The 17,858-nt window shown below is 35.4% G+C and overlaps 1 pseudogene; it reads right to left on the bottom strand.

The window, feature by feature from the left end:
- Positions 1 to 8,576: 8,576 nt before the first annotated feature.
- On the bottom strand, positions 8,577 to 9,934 carry LOC107615482 (ATP-dependent DNA helicase pfh1-like; annotated as a pseudogene).
- Between the last annotated feature and the right edge of the window lie 7,924 nt (positions 9,935 to 17,858).

Below are 17,858 nucleotides of genomic sequence, written 5' to 3'. Positions count from 1 at the left end.
TTGTTAATCTTTTCAGCACTATTTAATTTCATATGAACTGATTTTTCCTGCTGTTTACTACCCGGAAACATCCAATTTTAGCCGGAATGCTGCCCAATTTTCTACAAATTTATGGTTTAATCTACCCCATTCATGTATTGGTTTGAAAACTCATTATTTTGCATTACTTGGCTACAACCAAACCAATTCATGAATGCACAGGCTAGCATTCTTATTCCTTTTGGTTCCCTGAGTACTAAATTGCTTATTGATGATTTTATTCTCACTTTACACTTTACACTTTATCTATATGAATTATCATCAATAAACTGCAATCCTTGCTTGAGTATGAGTTGATTGTTCCTCAACTTTGTGAAATTATTGGTAACTAGGAAAACCATTCTCATGCCACTCACTTTAACTTCCTTTTTAACTACTAACCAGTTTAGCTTTCTAACTTCTCTTTTTGGTTTTTACCTAACTACTTTAACTTTCTAACTCAAGGCATGATTACTATTTTTCCTAATTAACTTGAATTCCACTTATAATATATTTTGGATTGTGATTTTTACTCTAAGACTTTTAACTCGAATTCAATCCAAAATGTACATATATTTACCTCATTTCATGCTTCTATTACTCTTTTGCCTTTATGCTTACATTGACAAAATCCTACTTGCCTACTTGTTTTCCTGCTTTAATTCTTCAATTATACCATGCTACTTCTGCTTTTCAGGATGTCCGATCCCAAAAGTAAAGGAAAAAGCAAGGCTACCACAGGCAAATGGAAAAGAGGAGAATCTTCTACCTCTATCCTGGATCTCCTTCACGACAACTCCTGGCGAGAAAAGAACTTTACTCCGCAGGAAAAGGCCGACCAGCTCCTCACTGCCACAGATCAAGTCAAATTTGCAAAAAGATACTGTGAGCTCAAGTATCCAGTGTTTGCCACTGCCAGGAACCTCTACCTGGAGAGAACTCTTAAAATTCTAGAAGAACTCACCCAGTATACTTCTGAACAGATAAAATAAAGAGGTTGGCTCTTCATGGAAAGGAACTTGACAGATGTCAATGCTTCTTGGGTCAGAGAATTTTACTGTAACTATTTCAAGATCTCCCTGGATGCAGTGCACCTCAGAGGGAAATAGATTTTAGTCATTGAGGAAACTATTGAGGATATCTTCTGGCTTCAGCCTAAGTCAAATCAGCCTAACGGTTACCAAAAGGTTGAAGAGGATATGAGATACATGAGATTTGACTGGGATGCAGTCAAGCAGAGAATAGCCCTTGATCCTACTACCCCATGGGTCATGGGAAAGAATACAGTGATGCCTAAGGGAATCAAGCTGATATATTTGAGTGACGAGGCTCGACTTTGGTAGCAGATCCTGAGTAATTATGTGATGCCGAGAACTCATGAGATAGAGGTGCCCGCTGCTATGATCACCCTCATCTGGTGTGTGATGGAGGGTAAGGACCTATATCTTCCACGTTTCATCAGGTATTATATGGCCAGGGTCCATGTCAGAGGCACTCTCCCTTTCCCTTATCTGATCACCCAGCTAGGCCGCTGAGCTGACGTGCCTTAGGAGCTGGCTGATGAGAAGCCAACTACTGCAGACTTCAAGAAGATCATTCCTCACAGCAGGAAGTTTCTGGCATTAGGGTACAGACCACCATTTCTCACTGCCTCAGGTGAGGCAGCCACATCTTCAGCTGCCCCTTCTGCATCCACTACTGCACCAACCCCATCCACTGCACCTCCACTTGCTCCTGAGCCCATTTATCATATGGTACACCGCCTCTTCGCACGCCTGGATTGTATGGCGACGCTATGAGCACCTAAAGTTGATGATCCGATCTGGCAGCGACATCCCCTCCGAGCCTGACACCGCTTCTGAGCCTTCTGATGCGGAGGAGGATGATCATGAGGAGGAGGCACATGCCTAGGCTAAGCAGGGAGGACCTGAGCAGGTTGCACCACACCATGAGGAACCCCACCAGATCCAGGCTGCAGATCCAGAGATTTCTATACAGACAGAGCCTCCGCTTCAACAGGCAGCTCCTCCTACACTTACCGAGATTGCAGATCCTCAGCCTACCACAGAGTCACCGGCAGCCCATCCTTCCGGAGATGACACTTCTCACACCTAGCCTGAGTGAGCATCAAGGACGATGCTATTATTTAAGTGTGGGGAGGTCGCCATCTCTGGCATACTATTTTGGTAAACCACTCTTCAGACACTTTTTTATCCTATTTTGCTTATTTTCTGTATTTTTTATTTTTATTTCTATTTTTATCTTTATTTTTATCTTATCTTGTCTTTTAGTACTTACACATTTTTCTGTATTTTTACAGTATTTTTGCATTTTTCATTTTAGTTTATATACTTATCTTAGACATTTAGTTTAGTCTAGTTGCAATTTTAGTTATTAAGTTGTGATATAGAATATATGGATTAATTAGTTTAGTTTACCCTTTTAGCATGCGATAACATGGATTAATTGAAAATAAAAAGAGTAAACTAAAAACTTTAGTATAACAGAATCACAACAATCCACACACTGTATATATATAGCAATAAATGATTGGTTAATCTACACAACATTTTTCAAGGAAGAACACTAAGATTTTAAGGGCCACCCTAAGATTCATATTGAGAATAATGGGAATTTTTTATTTCTACTTGCATGACATACATAACTGATATATGGTTTTTGAGTCAAAGAACACACAACCTGTGAGTTTTTGAGCTTATTTGTATGGTTACATTATTTAACCATAATTATTTTATTCTTGTGTGTTCGCCCTTCTTTTTCATTCTGGTAATCTTTACTTTGTTTTAATCTATATGTGCAATATAGAATATAGATACATACTAAGAGATGATTGAGGCCATCATTTAAATTTTTCCTCTCTTATCCCAAATAAGCTTACCTTTTACGTCACCCTTGTTAGCCCCCTTGAGCTTTTAATCATCTCTTGTTCTATAACCACATTGCTAGCCTTAAGCAAAAAAACAAATTAAAAATCCCAAGTTGAATCCTTGGTTAGCTTAAGGTAGAGATTGTGTATCCGCTAAGTGTGGGGAAACATGGGAACATGGGTTGATAGGAAAGGATTAATTCAATAAAGTAATAAGGATTTTGGGAGCATGCTCATGTAAAACAAATTTAAAATTAAAATACCATGTGCATTGATATATGTTCTGTTTATGTTTCAAATATATATATATATATATATATATATAATTTTCTTTTTAGTTAAATAAGTAAATAAGGGGACAAAATTACCCCAATAATAAGCTTAGTAAAGAAATCAATGCGCATAAGGTGAAAATTCAAAGTAAAGTTAGTACATGAGTATGTAATAAAAAAAATGAAAAAATTTGGGTAGCAAGGTAAAGCATTTCAAATTATATAAAGTATATGTTAGATGAGATCTTAGACTAATAAAGGATTCACTTTGTTAGCTCACTTAGCCTTATATATATACCCATACCTTCACCTTGGCCCTATTACAACCTTTAAAAGACATCATGATCTTTGTATGTCTGTATTCAATATTTGTTGATTGGTTAGATGAAGAACAAAGTTTTAGAAAGCAAGAATAGAAAAGAATAGAGTGATTAACCCCAAACACTGAGTGATTAGAGAGTAAACACAAAATCTAGTGAGGGTTCAATAGCTCATCACCATATATCTCTGTTTAAATATTTAATTGTCTTGCAAGCTTATGAAATATTTTAACCCAACTCAATTGTGACAGTGCTTTAACATGATTTAGGTTTGGTTATACATATATAATTCCTTGAAAATATGAATCAAAATTAACCACATGTAACTCTATATATATAGGTGGGTAACAATTAAAATTGCATGATTCATGTAGGTAGTTTGCATTTAGAATAGATTGCATTGCATGAGATTCCACCATTCTAACTTTATCCTTTCTCTTGGATTTAGCATGAGGACATGCTATTGTTTAAGTGTGGAGAGGTTGATAAACCCATATTTTATGATGTATTTTGTGCTCAAATTGAGTGTTTTTATCAATTCTTCACCCACTTATTCATGTAAATTGCATGGTTTTATTTTTCCTTCCTTATTTTATGATATAAGTGAAAAATATGTTTTCTATGCTTTAAAAATATTAATTTTAATTACCCTTTACTATCATTCGATGCCGTGATTTGTGTGTTAAGTATTTTCAGATCTCATAGGGCAGGAATGGCTCAAAGGACAAAAGGAAACATAAAAAAATGGAAGGAAAACACAAAAATGGAGTTTTGAAGAAAAGGCAGCGACACGAACGCATGAACGACACGAACGCGTGCCTAGCGCAAAAAAGCGGCGACGCGAACGCGTGGATGACGTGGACGCGTGCCTTGAGCAGAACGCAATTGATGCGTACGCGTGACAAGGAAAACACCCAGATGACGCGAACGCGTGACCCATGCGGATGCGGGACAGACGCCACGTACAAAAAACTGCAGAAAATGCCCCCAGCGATTTCTGGATCCTTTTTTGGCCCAAATCCAAGCCAGAAACAGAATATAAGCCAGAGAATAGAGGAATCAAAAGGAGAGACAGAGAACAACTGAATAATTCATAATTTTAGGTTTTAGATGTAGTTTTTAGAGAGAGAGGTTCTCTCCTCTCTCTTAGGATTATGATTTAGGATTTCTATTATGTTTAGGCTATTTCTCTTCAATCACAGGTTCAATATTCCTTTAATTTATTTTCTACTTTTATTTATTCCATTACTTTAATTGGTATTTATCTTTTCAGATTTGGCTTATGAACTATTCATGTTATGATTTTCTTAATTAATATATTTTGAGGTATTTTAGAATTAAGATTGCTTTGCTTTATTTATGTTATGAATGATTTTAATTCAATTTAGATTTATTTTTCCCTTTTTGGCTTTGGTTAAGTACTTAGCAACACTTGAGTTATCAAACTCAGCTGTTGAATGAAATTGGAATTCTTTGCTGATTGATTTGTACTCCAATAACTCTAGTCTTTCCATATGAGTTGACTGGGATCTGAGGATCAAATCAATTTGTTCACTTGACTTTCCTTTGTTTAGCAAGGGTTAATTTAAGTGGGAGCAGAATCCAACTCTCTTCACACCTGATAAGGATAATTAGGATAGGACGTCTAGTTCTTATACCCTGCCAAGAGTTTTATTTATTTATTTAAATTAATTCCTACAGTTTACTTTCTTGCCATTTACTATTCTTGCTTTTTATCTTATACATTAAAAAACCCAAAAATATATTTTTTTCCATAACAAAAAATAAATCATACTGCCTTACAACTCCTTGAGAGACGACCCGAGATTTAAATACTTCGGTTATAAATTTATTTGGGTTTTGTTACTTGTGACAACCAAACTTTTGTAAGAAAGGAATTCTTGTCAGTCTAGAAGCTATACTTACAATGGAAATTTATTTGTGAAAATTCTAGATCGCGCGAGAATTTCGTTCTTCAGTCATCATCTAGTAGTTCATCATCTACCTCATTTTTTAACAATGATGGATTATCACCATTTTCAAATAAAGAATCAAACAAATACTTATAGTATTCTGAAAGAAATTATAAAAGAAATTATAATTACCTCTTTCAAATGATAATTTTGTGGCTGTAACAGTGGTTTTGTGAACTTTTCCTTCTCAAGTAGTTGTATATATGCAAATTAATTTTTTCTATAAGATAAAAAGAGACAAAAAATAAATAAAGCAAATATATTATTCTCAAATTATAATTTATAAAATAAATTCGTATAAAACTCGTATTATATTAACTAACTAACTAAAAAGAGAGCAAAGCAACAACAACAACAACAACAACAACAACAACAACAACAACAATTATTATTATTATTATTATTATTATTATTATTATTATTATTATTATTATTATTATTATTATTATTATTATAGTAACTAGCGGTTTAACAGGCACTGCCGTGCCTGTTTAGCCGCTTTTTCGATGGGATTTAAAGTTGATTATTTTAATAATTTTTGAAATTTTAAATTTGAATAACTTAAAAATAATAATATAGAATAGCTTATGATAATATAAAAATGTTTAAATTAAAATAATCATATATTACCTATCTATAAATAATAACAATATGAAAATAATTTAATTATAATGAATACATACGTCACCTATCTACAAATAACATAATCTATAAAATAGTAATTATTATAATATATTATCTTCTTCTATCTAACCCAAAGTCATAAAAATAAATATAAAATACAATTATTTACAAAAGATGAGCTATATTAAAAAGTCATATTTTTTCTTTGTTTAGGGACTTTTTTTTAAGTGGTAAGCCAAAATACAGATCTGTATTTGAAGAATCTTTCATGTGCCTGCAAAAAGTGTAAAAAAGAAAAATAATTATGTCTTTTTTTTGGAAATCATAGATCAAACTATAAGTAAAAACGTTAAGATAAACCTAAAGTAATTTCTGAATTTATATCGAGTAAAAATCTTTAACAATTCCTCATACATCTCCTTATCAATAGAGTCTTGAGCCTTGAAGAACTACAAAATTTAGAAATCAATAAAATATACCATATGCCAATACATATTTCATTATATTTGAACGACAATTTAGCAATAAAAAAATAAAACCTGTAAAATTGAAATTTCTTGTTTGAGATTGGATTTCCTACACATGCATAATAAAGGAAGCCATTAAACCCTCTGTAGAGCATTCAAATCTATAATTATCTGATATTACCTCTATTTTGTGTGGTTTCTTAATCTAATGATAGGTACCTGCAATGTTGTTCTTTACTAACATCAGTTGGTTCCGTTCCTGTGAGTTTGTTACTGGAAAAAGAAAAATGTTTAATTTATTATCATTGGTTTAAAATTATTTTTTATAACTTTATTCAACATGGGAAACATAATCTCCATTACAATCTTCGAGTAGCCTTTTAATATTTTAGGCATATACTTTTTTCCTTTATTTAATAGTAAAAAAGAACATAGAAGGGGATAGATAATAGGCATATCAATAACATTCTAATTACGATGATTGCATTACCTTGTATGTTGTTGGAGCAGTATTTCTTTTTTTATCATCTTCCAGAATTGGGTCTTGTCTGTTTTAACCGTTCCTCCCCAACCAATAGAATAAATTTGAAGGGGATGAACCTATTAGATAACATATGATTATGATTACTAACATAGAAATAGAAGTATGTATATTTAATGCAATTTTGGCAGTAATTAATTTAAAAAATTACTTTATTGTCTATTGGTTTAATTGATGCAATTGCTTGCTCATCTTTCCAAGCACTCTAGAGACTTTGGAATCTTTCTTCCTGTAATTGATATTTGTAATATATTTCTAGTATATCTAGTATGTCTTAGTTAATGATAATTAGTACGTACTTGTTGCGTAAAACAGATGTTCAAATTCGTTGTCTTTATCTCCTGGCATATATTGATGAGCTCCTTTGAAATCAAATTGTCTATTAAAAAATATAAGTCGTTAGTCGTTAATAAATTGAAGTTTGTATACAAAAATATCTATATCAATGAAAAAGATTTAAAGATTAAAATCACATGTAGACTGAATTGTACCAAGAAGTAACTACACACACACTTACTAAGAACATAAATTACTTGTGGTGAAGGTAACAATATTTCTTTGAAAACTATATTTCTGGTAAATTCTCCACTTGTTCCATATATTTTTCCTTCTTTGACTAAAATTTTTGTTGTTGACTGAGAAATAGTGTTGTCAAAATCAGACCGGACCGGCCAGTTCGACCGAAAAATTATGAACCGGACCCTACACCGATCCAGTCCAATTTTTGAACCGTGTAAGGAAGAAAACCGGTATGAACCTGTCAAACCTAAAATGAACCGTTAAAAACTGGTCAAACCTGGTAAATACCGGTCCGACCGAACCGCTTGGTATTGAAAATTTAATCAAAATTCCTGAGAAAGGATTTGAACCCTCTCAGTCATAAATAGACGCACCTTGCACAGCCACTAGGCTGCTGTTGTGTTTATTATTATATATGCAAATTTAAATTTATATAAATATCTTTCATGAGTTTCAACAAATAATTTACCTTTATTTTATTTATTTTAATTTTAGTTATAAACTCACTCATTCTTAAATTAATTATATTTTTATTTAACAATAATTATAAACTCACTTATTTTTTTATAATTATATAATATCTATTAATATTATTTTTTAATAAATACTTGTAGTATATAATAGTATAATAAATATAAATTAATTAATAAATTATTGAAAATTAAAAATAATAGTTATTTTAATATAAAAAACAAAATAAAAATATCTATAATAGATTAAAATAATAAAATATTTATTGTTCTTGTTCTATATTATTTTAAAATAACTTGAAATTCTTAAAATGTTAGTAAAAATATCTATTTTAAATTTTAATTTTGAATGTTTAATTATTTTTTATTTTTATTTACATAGGACCGAGTCAACCGGTTCAACCAGTGACCCACCGGTTGAACCAATAACCCAGTGACCCAGTAGCCTGACCGGTTCGATCACCGGTTCGGTTCTGACAACTATGCTAAGAAATACTTCGAGACAGAGCAACATATAATTGGCCATGGCTAAACACATGTTTAGGGAGATAGATCCCTACTTTAGGAATGGTCTGTCCTTGTGATTTATTTATTGTTATTGCGAAACTCAACCTTACAGAAAATTGCTTTCGGATAAGTATAAAAGGCAGTCTTGAATTCTCTGTGGTTTTGTGTTTTATCCGAGGCAAGAAAGCTCTTCTTCCACAGTGATGACCGGTTAAAATTTCTACATCCAACATGTTTTAAAAAGTTCCACGACATAGTAACCTTGTACCACTACATAAGCTAGCCTTAGGGTCTATGTTTCTCAATAACATCAAAGGTGCCCCTTTTTTCACCTTCAACACATGAGGTAGCAACCCGCCTGTAGAAACTGAGTTAATGTATTCTTGTTGATATAAATTATTAGCATCTCCTTCTACCTCATCAAATGAGACTAAATTTTGTTCTTCTCCTGGAAACTGGTTGATAATTATATCATTAAGCTGTTGCACATCATGATTTTTTGGCGTTAATATTGCCCTTTCTACCATGTAAGAAGCGTCCCACCCATGAGATTGTAAGTTTAGAAATATTTCTTTTATTAACTTGTATAACGATGTTTCACCCTCCCATGGAATTGCCATATTTTCTTGTATCCGTACAAAGTCTTCATGTATGGTGGGCTCAATTCCATCACCAATGCGCATAAGATAGTCAGCAAAAACATGATCATTAGAAAGATCGCATATTTTGTCGCAAATGGAGAATTTTAGTGGAAACCTATAAATGAGACTTAACTATAGAAGTTGAAATCATTTGTGACTTACTGCCTTCCGATACGACAAGCAGTACTTGGCGGAAATCTCCTCCCATCACCATCACTTTTCCTCCAAATGGCATATCGTTTGCTAATATGTCTCTCAGAGTGCGGTCTAATGATTGCACCGATTCTTTATTTGCCATTGGTGCTTCATCCCAGATGATTGCCGTTGTTTGTCTAATCAGCTTTGCAAGATCTGATTTTTTGCTTATGTTGCAAATGGATGATGGTTCTGCATTAATTGGGATCTTAAACCTAGAATGAGTTGTTCGACACCCAGGCAATAATGTTGCAGCTATTCCTGATGATGCAGTTACCAAGACAATATGCCCCCTTATTTCTCAATTCTGCAATTATAGCTTTGTAAAGAAATATTTTGCCTGCTCCTCCTGGCCCATCAACAAAGAACACTCCACTTTCTCTTCGATCAATTGTATTCATAATGCACTTGAAAGCTTTAGATTGGTCATTGTTCAATCTTTCTATGGAACACAGGTCTTCCCAGGTGACGTTGGGTTTTCTGCCAGTAAAGAAGTTCATAAAAATAGTCGCGTTGTAGATATAGTCTCTAAACCGACAGAAATCCCTTCGTACAAACGTTTTGGTTGTCACAAGTAACAAACCACTTTAAAATTGATAACCGAGTATTTAAACCTCGGGTCGTCTTCTCAAGGAATTGCAGGGAAGTATGTTCTTATTCTTGGTTATGGAGATTGTAAATTTGGGGTTTTGAGAACAGGGAGCAAGTAATTTAAATTGCAATTAAAATAAATAAATAACTGTAAAATAAACTTAAAGAGCAAAAATTGATGAGTCACAGAAGTTGGTGAATTAAAAATTATTAAAATAGTTACGTTGCAAGTATAGTTCTTAACTCACCGAAAATCTGCCTATCAATTTAGAAATATGTCACAGAGAGTTTAAATTAAAAATTACTGGGAGTTTAAGTCCCAGGTCGTCTCCCAACGAGTTGCAAAAAAGTGTGCTATTTTATTAATCAGATGTTCCAAGAAGTTGAGTTAAGTAGGTGGAAAATTAAATTGAGAAAATTCAAATAATATGAATAAAACCCTTGACTGGGAGTTGATTAGTTGGAATCTCTATCATTGATGGGATGATTTCAAGATTAATTTATAATTAATGGTTGTTCTGTTTAGTTATCCTTTACTAGGTAAAGGAAAGTCAAACAAGTTGGAAGGCTAGATCTGTTCATGAGTTGCAACCCACTTAGTTCAAAGGGATTGGTGTTAGTGATTAGATAACAATCCAACAGTTAACCCAATTACAAATTTTCTTTCAATCCTTCCAACTCAAGAGTTCCTTTCAATCAACTCCCTATCAAGTGAGGAAACTACTCACTCATTGTAAATAATAAATCCATAACACATGAAAGGGAATTAAAAGAAGACATGATTATTGGAATGGAAAATAAATTAAAATGGAAGAAATAATCCTTCTATTAAATAATCATGAAAGTATTCAAATGACAAAATTGAACAAAGCAAAGAACATGGAAGAATAAAACCAAGTTAAGAGAACAAACTAGAATGACGAAGTCTTGATGAGGAAACAACTCTTCTCAATGTTCCAATGCTAAGACCAATTGAAAATTAAAATTCTTAAACATAGAGAAAGAAACCTAAAGGAGTAAAACTAGATCTAAAATTGAAAACTGTGTAGAATGAATGTTGTCTTTTGTTTCTGCATATTCTCTGGCTCTAGTCTGCTGTTTCGGGCCGAAAACTGGGTCGAAATAAGGTCCAAAATCGCCCCCAGCGAATTCTGCAGATTATGCAGATCGCACATGTCATGCGATCGCGTCATCTATGCGGACGCGTCATTCGCATTTTTCCTTGCCACGCGTTCGCGTCGTCCACGCTACTGCGTCGCTTTAGCTTTTCCAATCCGTGCGGCCGCGTGAGCCATGCGGACGCGTCACTGCGATTTGCTCTCCTTCGCGCGGTCGCGTGAGCCATGCGACCGCGTCACTTCTCGCTGGTTATCTCCTCAAATTCTTGTGTTCCTTCTATTTTTGCTAGCTTCCTTTCCAATCTCCAACTCGTTCATGCCCTATAAAGTCTGAAACACTCAACACACAGATCACGGCATCGAATGGAATAAAGGAGAATTAAAATTACATAATTAAAGTCTCTAGGAAGCAGTTTTCAAATATGTTATAAATTCAAGAAGGAATTATAATTTCATGCTAATTTAATGAATAAGTGGGTAAGGATCATGATAAAACCACACAATTAAACACAATATAAACCATAAAATAGTGGTTTATCAACCTCCCCACACTTAAACATTAGCATGTCCTTATGCTTAATTGAAGGAGAGAAGGAAATAAGTATGAACATGTAGAAATTCATGAAATGCAATGCAAGCCTATATATATATATAAATAAATGCAACTATATGATTCTTGCCCACTTGATCAAAAGTAAATAAGCTCTTCAAAACAATTACAAATCAAATTCCACTAATTCTATCATTATACAATAAAACAGATAAAAGTGCAAGAAGATAGCTCATGAAAGTAAGGAACATAAAAATTCAAGCATTGAACCCTCACTGATGATGTATGTACGCTCTAATCTCTAGTGTATAGGGTAATCACTCTATCCTTCTCTAATCATGCTTTCTAACTTTTGTTCTTCTCCTAACCAATCAACAACAGTTAATATACCAATGCAAACATCATGAGGTCTTTTCAAGGTTGTAATGGGGCTAAGGTACAGGTAGGGGTATACATTTGGTCAAGTGAGCTAATAAATTGAATCTTTAATTAACCCAAACTTCAACCCAACCTATATATTTTTAATGTAATCTTAAAGTTCATACCTAGCTACCCAGAATTCCCTTTTTCTATCCATACTCATGTATCAACTTTATATTTGGTTCTATCATATGTGCATTGATCTTTGAATTCTGAATTTAACATTGGGGTAATTTTTGTCCCCTTATTTATTTATATAATTTTTTTATATATATATATTTTTTGACATTAAAATAAATATAGCTTATCAATGCACATAGATTTTTAATTCTTATAGTTTCACATGAGTAGGTATCCAAATTCCCATTAAATTCTTATGACACATTCCCTTAACAACTTTTGTTCCCATAATTTCCCATACTTAACTAGCACACACAATTCTATCTTAAGCTAACCAAAGATTTAATTTGGGATATACAATTATTTTTCAGCTCAAGGTTAGTAATGTGGTAAAATATAGAACAAATGGGATTTAAAGGCTCAAAGTGGTTAACAAAGGTAATTGAAAAGGGTAGGCTTAATTTGGATAAGTGAGTTTAAACAAATAATAGTCTCAATCATGTGCAAGCATGCAAATATAATAAATATTGGACATATAAGATAAAACAAAATATAGATTACAATCATAGAGAAGTAAACACACAAGAATGAAATAATTATGGTTAAATAATGTAACCATATATAAAGGCTCAAATCTTTCACAGGTTGTGTGTTCTTTAGCTCAAATGTCATGTTCCAAATACAACTCAAGCAAATTTATCATAAAAATTTTGAAAAATTAGTGAAATTTTGTTCCAAAGATAGAGTCTTAAAAGAAACTTATTGTCTTTTCAATCAAGTAGAACATGCATGTAACTATCCTAACCTATGCAATTTATTCTATTCTATAAAAAAAAGAAAATCTAACTAAAATATCCTAATTATTGGTGCTAGAGAATAGAAATTACCTCCGGAAGTCAGGTACTGACCGACCTCCCCACACTTAAGGCTTTGCACCGTCCTCGGTGCCGTCTGTCAGGAACAGGGGTGGGCTGGTGGCAGTATCTCCACAATCGGGACCATTATGGCTCCCTGTGCTGGTAAAAGAAGTGGAGTCAGGGGTATCCGAGTCCTTGAAGTGTCCCTTGAGTAGCTCCTTGAGGTGTTTGAATCGGCGCTCGTTACGGCGCTTTCTCATCTTTGCTTTCTGTTCTTGCCGATCCAACCTTTCGATTATCTGCTGGAGCAATTCATCAGTTGTAGGTGCTTGTGATGTTGAAGAAGGATTATCTTCAACTGGAGTAGTAGGAAGGCTTGTAGTGGCTGCTGGGAGTTTGAGGTATTTCCCGTTAGGGATATACTGATCATCCCATGGAAGCACGACTTTGGTGTCCCCAGCTCTGTAGGAGACTTCGACTGCTGAGACAAGATCTGAGACCAAGGTGGGAAAAGGTAAGTTGCCCGCAATTTGTACGTGTCCCATAGCATTCCGGATATGTCTTGAGAGATACAGAGGTTGGTCTGTAAGGATGCACCATAGTAGAACAGCCATGTCCGCAGTGAAGAAGGACTCATGAGTGCTCAGAAAGACGTAATGGGACATGATCTGTGCCCAGACGCGAGCCTCCAATGTAAGTGCTGAAGGCAAGATTTCCTTAGGGCGGGTACGGTGGTATCCGTAGATCCAACGGCTGCCAGGTAATGTGATAACTCCGAGAACGGAGTCCCAATCAAATTGGTACCTCTGGCGCTTAAGTGCAGCTTCTTGGAAGGCGTCCATTCCTTCTGGAATAGGGGGAAGACTCAGAGCTTACTGAATGGCCTCTTCTGTGATGGAGACTTGCTTCTTGGCTGTCTCCGTAGGAAACCCCATTGTATTCATTCAATTTGCGGCTCAACAAAGGAAGCAATATTGGATGGGAGGATAAGAAGGTATTCATTGTTATAGTTTCTTTCTGCCAGGATAGGAAACATCTGTTCACAGTAGCGATTGGGAAATCGTGCAGTGTCCTTTGCTGGAAAGGCTTTCTCCTTCTCATCAACCTTTATTATCCTCTTAACTCTTTTTGTTGACGGCTTGACTGCGGTTGAAGAAGGCTCTGCCACTAATGCTCTTTTAGTTCCTCTTCTTGCTGGTGGTTTGGAAGTAGCTTTCTCTTTTCCTTTCTTGGTGGCCATCCTGAAAGAAGGGAAGAGAAAGTAAATTAAATTCAAAGAGATATACAGCATGGAAGGAAACGAAAAAGAGGGTGATGGATGCACATTAAGATATACTGACATTATCACATGCTCGCGAGTACATGTGAAAAGCCAACAATGGAAAATAGCTAGTGCATATAAAGGTAAGTGACTGCAAGGTGTTTATTGGCATGCCGGCAAAGGGCATGAGTAGCATAGACCAAGCAATACTTTGTAACAAACGATCACGTTTGTATTGACAATTAAATTCAATTAATACAATAGTAAAGGAAAGTTGTGAAAAGCAAGCATTGAATAGTATAACAACATAGAGAAGTGCATAATGTCATTTGAGCTTTTTCACAAACACATAACATGCATGTTGAATAAGGTATAGAAAATATGAAGGTGAACATGCAAGCAATCCCTTAAATAGAATAAAAATAATTGTCAAACAATTTGCAACAATCCACAAGCATATAATGAAGGATAATGACTCAAAAAAGAAAAACAATTAAATTTCTAACACCATGTAAAAAGGAAAAAAAAGAAAGAAAATGTGAATAATGAAAAGAAAAAGAAAAGAAAAGAAAATACATATAAAATAATAAGAATGATAGAAAAAGAAAGAGGGAGGAAGAAAGTAAAACATTGTTAATGGAGGTGAGAGAGATAGAGAGTGAAAGGTGAGATAGAAGGGGGAAGGGAGAAGGAAGAAATAAGGAGGGTAAAGGAAAATTAGGATTTGGAGGAGAGAAAGATAAGATATGTGGCAATTTTAGGTTGAGCTGTGCAGCACATGCGACGCGGCCGTGTGGGGCACGCGTTCGCGTGGATGCGCTTCAAGTATGGTGACGCGATCGCGTCGGTCACGCGGTAGCATGACCCATGTTATGCGTTTGGCGCGAGTGCAGCCTCGCACCAGCACAACTCTCTGTTCAAATTAATTTGTTTGCCAAAATTGGGACGGCGCGATCGCGTGGGTCACGCGATCGCGTGAGTGTGCGCCAAAAAATGGATGACGCGGCCGCGTCGGTGACGTGGTCGCGTGATAAGGATTGTGCTTCCAGCACCAATCCAGCATCACTCTCGCACAATATTTCATTGTGCACCCTTTTACGTCGAAAACTCAGGGCACGCGGTCGCGTGGGTTGATTTGTGCCATTGGCACGCCTCTAGCCACACTCCAGCGTAACTTTCTGTTCATTTTTATTTTTCTTTATTCTCCCTGTGACGCGGACGCGTCGCTGATGCGATCGCGTCGCGTAGCAAATTTTTTTTTTATTTTTTTATTTTTTTATTTTTTTATTTTTTATTTTTATTTTATTTTTATTTTATTTTATTTTATTTTTTTGAAAATAAAAACATGTAAATGCAGATGCACGAAAGTACTAAGAAAGAGAAGAGTTATTGAATAGGAAAAACTAAAAATAAAGAAAAGAACGATCATACCATGGTGGGTTGTCTCCCATCTAGCACTTTGCTTTAACGTCCGTAAGTTGGACGCTCCACTAGCTCAATCTTCTGCTATGTGGGGATCTTCCAAGAGGAAGATCTCAAGCTCCTTGTTTCTCTGCATCTTCTCGCCATGGTATAGCTTCAGGCGTTGTCCATTAACCTTAATAAGTTCAGAGCTTGAAGGATGACTTAGGTGATAAACTCCGTATGGTTCGGCCTTCTCTACTCTGTATGGACCTTCCCATCTTGATCTCAACTTACCTGGCATGAGCCTTAGTCGAGATTTGTAAAGGAGGACTAAATCCCCAGGTTGGAACTCTTTCTTCTTGATGTTTTGATCATGTACAACCTTCATCTTTTCCTTGTATATTCTGGAGTTTTCATAAGCTTCTAGGCGAAGGCTCTCCAGTTCCTGCAGTTGCAACTTCCTTTCAGCTCCGGCTTTCTCAATTCCCATGTTGCACTCCTTAACTGCCCAAAAAGCTCTGTGTTCTACTTCAACTGGGAGATGACAAGCTTTCCTATAAACCAAGCGGAAAGGGCTCATCCCAATGGGTGTCTTGTATGCTGTTCTATATGCCCAGAGTGCATCTTGTAGCCTGGTGCTCCAGTCTTTTCTATGAGGCTTTACTATCTTTTACAAGATACGCTTAATTTCTCTGTTTGACACCTCGGCTTGCCCATTAGTTTGGGGATGGTAAGCTATTGCAACTTTATGAATTATCTCATGCTTCTTCATTAATCCTGTTAGTCTCCTGTTACAAAAATGGGTGCCTTGATCGCTCACGATTGCTCATGGTGATCCGAAGCGACATATAATATGGTTTCTCACAAAGGAAACAACAGTGTTAGCATCATCAGTGCGGGTAGGAATTGCTTCCACCCATTTGGAAACATAATCCACAGCTAACAATATATAAAAATATCCATTAGAATTTGGAAATGGACCCATGAAGTCAATGCCCCAAACATAAAAAATTTCACAGAAAAGCATAATTTGTTGAGGCATCTCATCCCTCCTGGATATATTACCGAATTTCTGGCATGGGAGACAAGATTTACAGAACTCAACAGCATCTCTAAAAAGAGTAGGCCACCAGAATCCACAGTCTAAGATCTTTCTGGCTGTTCTTTGAGGACCAAAATGTCCTCCACTCTCAGATAAGTGACAGACCTCTAAAATGGACTGGAATTCTGATTGAGGCACACAACGTCTAATTACTTGATCAGCGCCACATCTCCATAAATATGGGTCATCCCATATATAATATTTAGACTCGCTTTTCAGCTTGTCTCTTTGATGCTTAGAAAAATTTGGAGGAAATGTGCGGCTAACTAAATAATTAGCAACAGGTGCATACCAAGGGACTACCTCAGATACTGCTTGTAGGTTATCAAAAGGAAAATTATCATCTATAGGAGTGGAATCATCCTTAATATGCTCAAGGCGACTCAAGTGGTCTGCCACTAAATTCTTATTACCACTCCTATCCTTTATTTCTAAATCAAATTCTTGTAACAGCAGTATCCAGCGTATGAGTCTTGGTTTAGATTCCTTTTTAGCTAATAGATACTTTAAAGCTGCATGGTCCGAATACACTACTACTCTAGTACCAAGTAAATAAGCTCGGAATTTATCCAGAGCAAAAACAATAGCAAGAAGCTCATTCTCAGTAATGGTATAGTTGGACTGGGCAGTGTCTAAAGTCTTAGACGCATAAGCAATAACGAAAGGATCCTTACCTTCACGCTGAGCCAGCGCTGCTCCTACTGCATGGTTGGAAGCATCGCACATGATTTCAAACGGCTGGCTCCAGTCTGGTCCTCTCACAATTGGAGCTTGAGTCAGAGCAGTCTTCAGCTTATCAAACACTTGTTTGCAATCCTCATTGAACTCGAACTCAATATCCTTCTGCAGTAATCTGGATAAGGGAAGTGCGACCTTACTAAAGTCCTTAATAAATCTCCTGTAAAAACCTGCATGGCCAAGGAACGAACGGACTTCCCTCACAGAAGAGGGGTAAGGTAAACTAGAAATAACATTCACCTTTGCTGGGTCTACAGAAATGC

This window comes from Arachis ipaensis, chromosome B9 (assembly GCF_059453495.1).
Source record: "Arachis ipaensis isolate K30076 ecotype BB chromosome B9, ASM5945349v1, whole genome shotgun sequence".
Taxonomy (NCBI): domain Eukaryota; kingdom Viridiplantae; phylum Streptophyta; class Magnoliopsida; order Fabales; family Fabaceae; genus Arachis; species Arachis ipaensis.
This window is presented reverse-complemented; position numbering and strand designations above follow the sequence as displayed.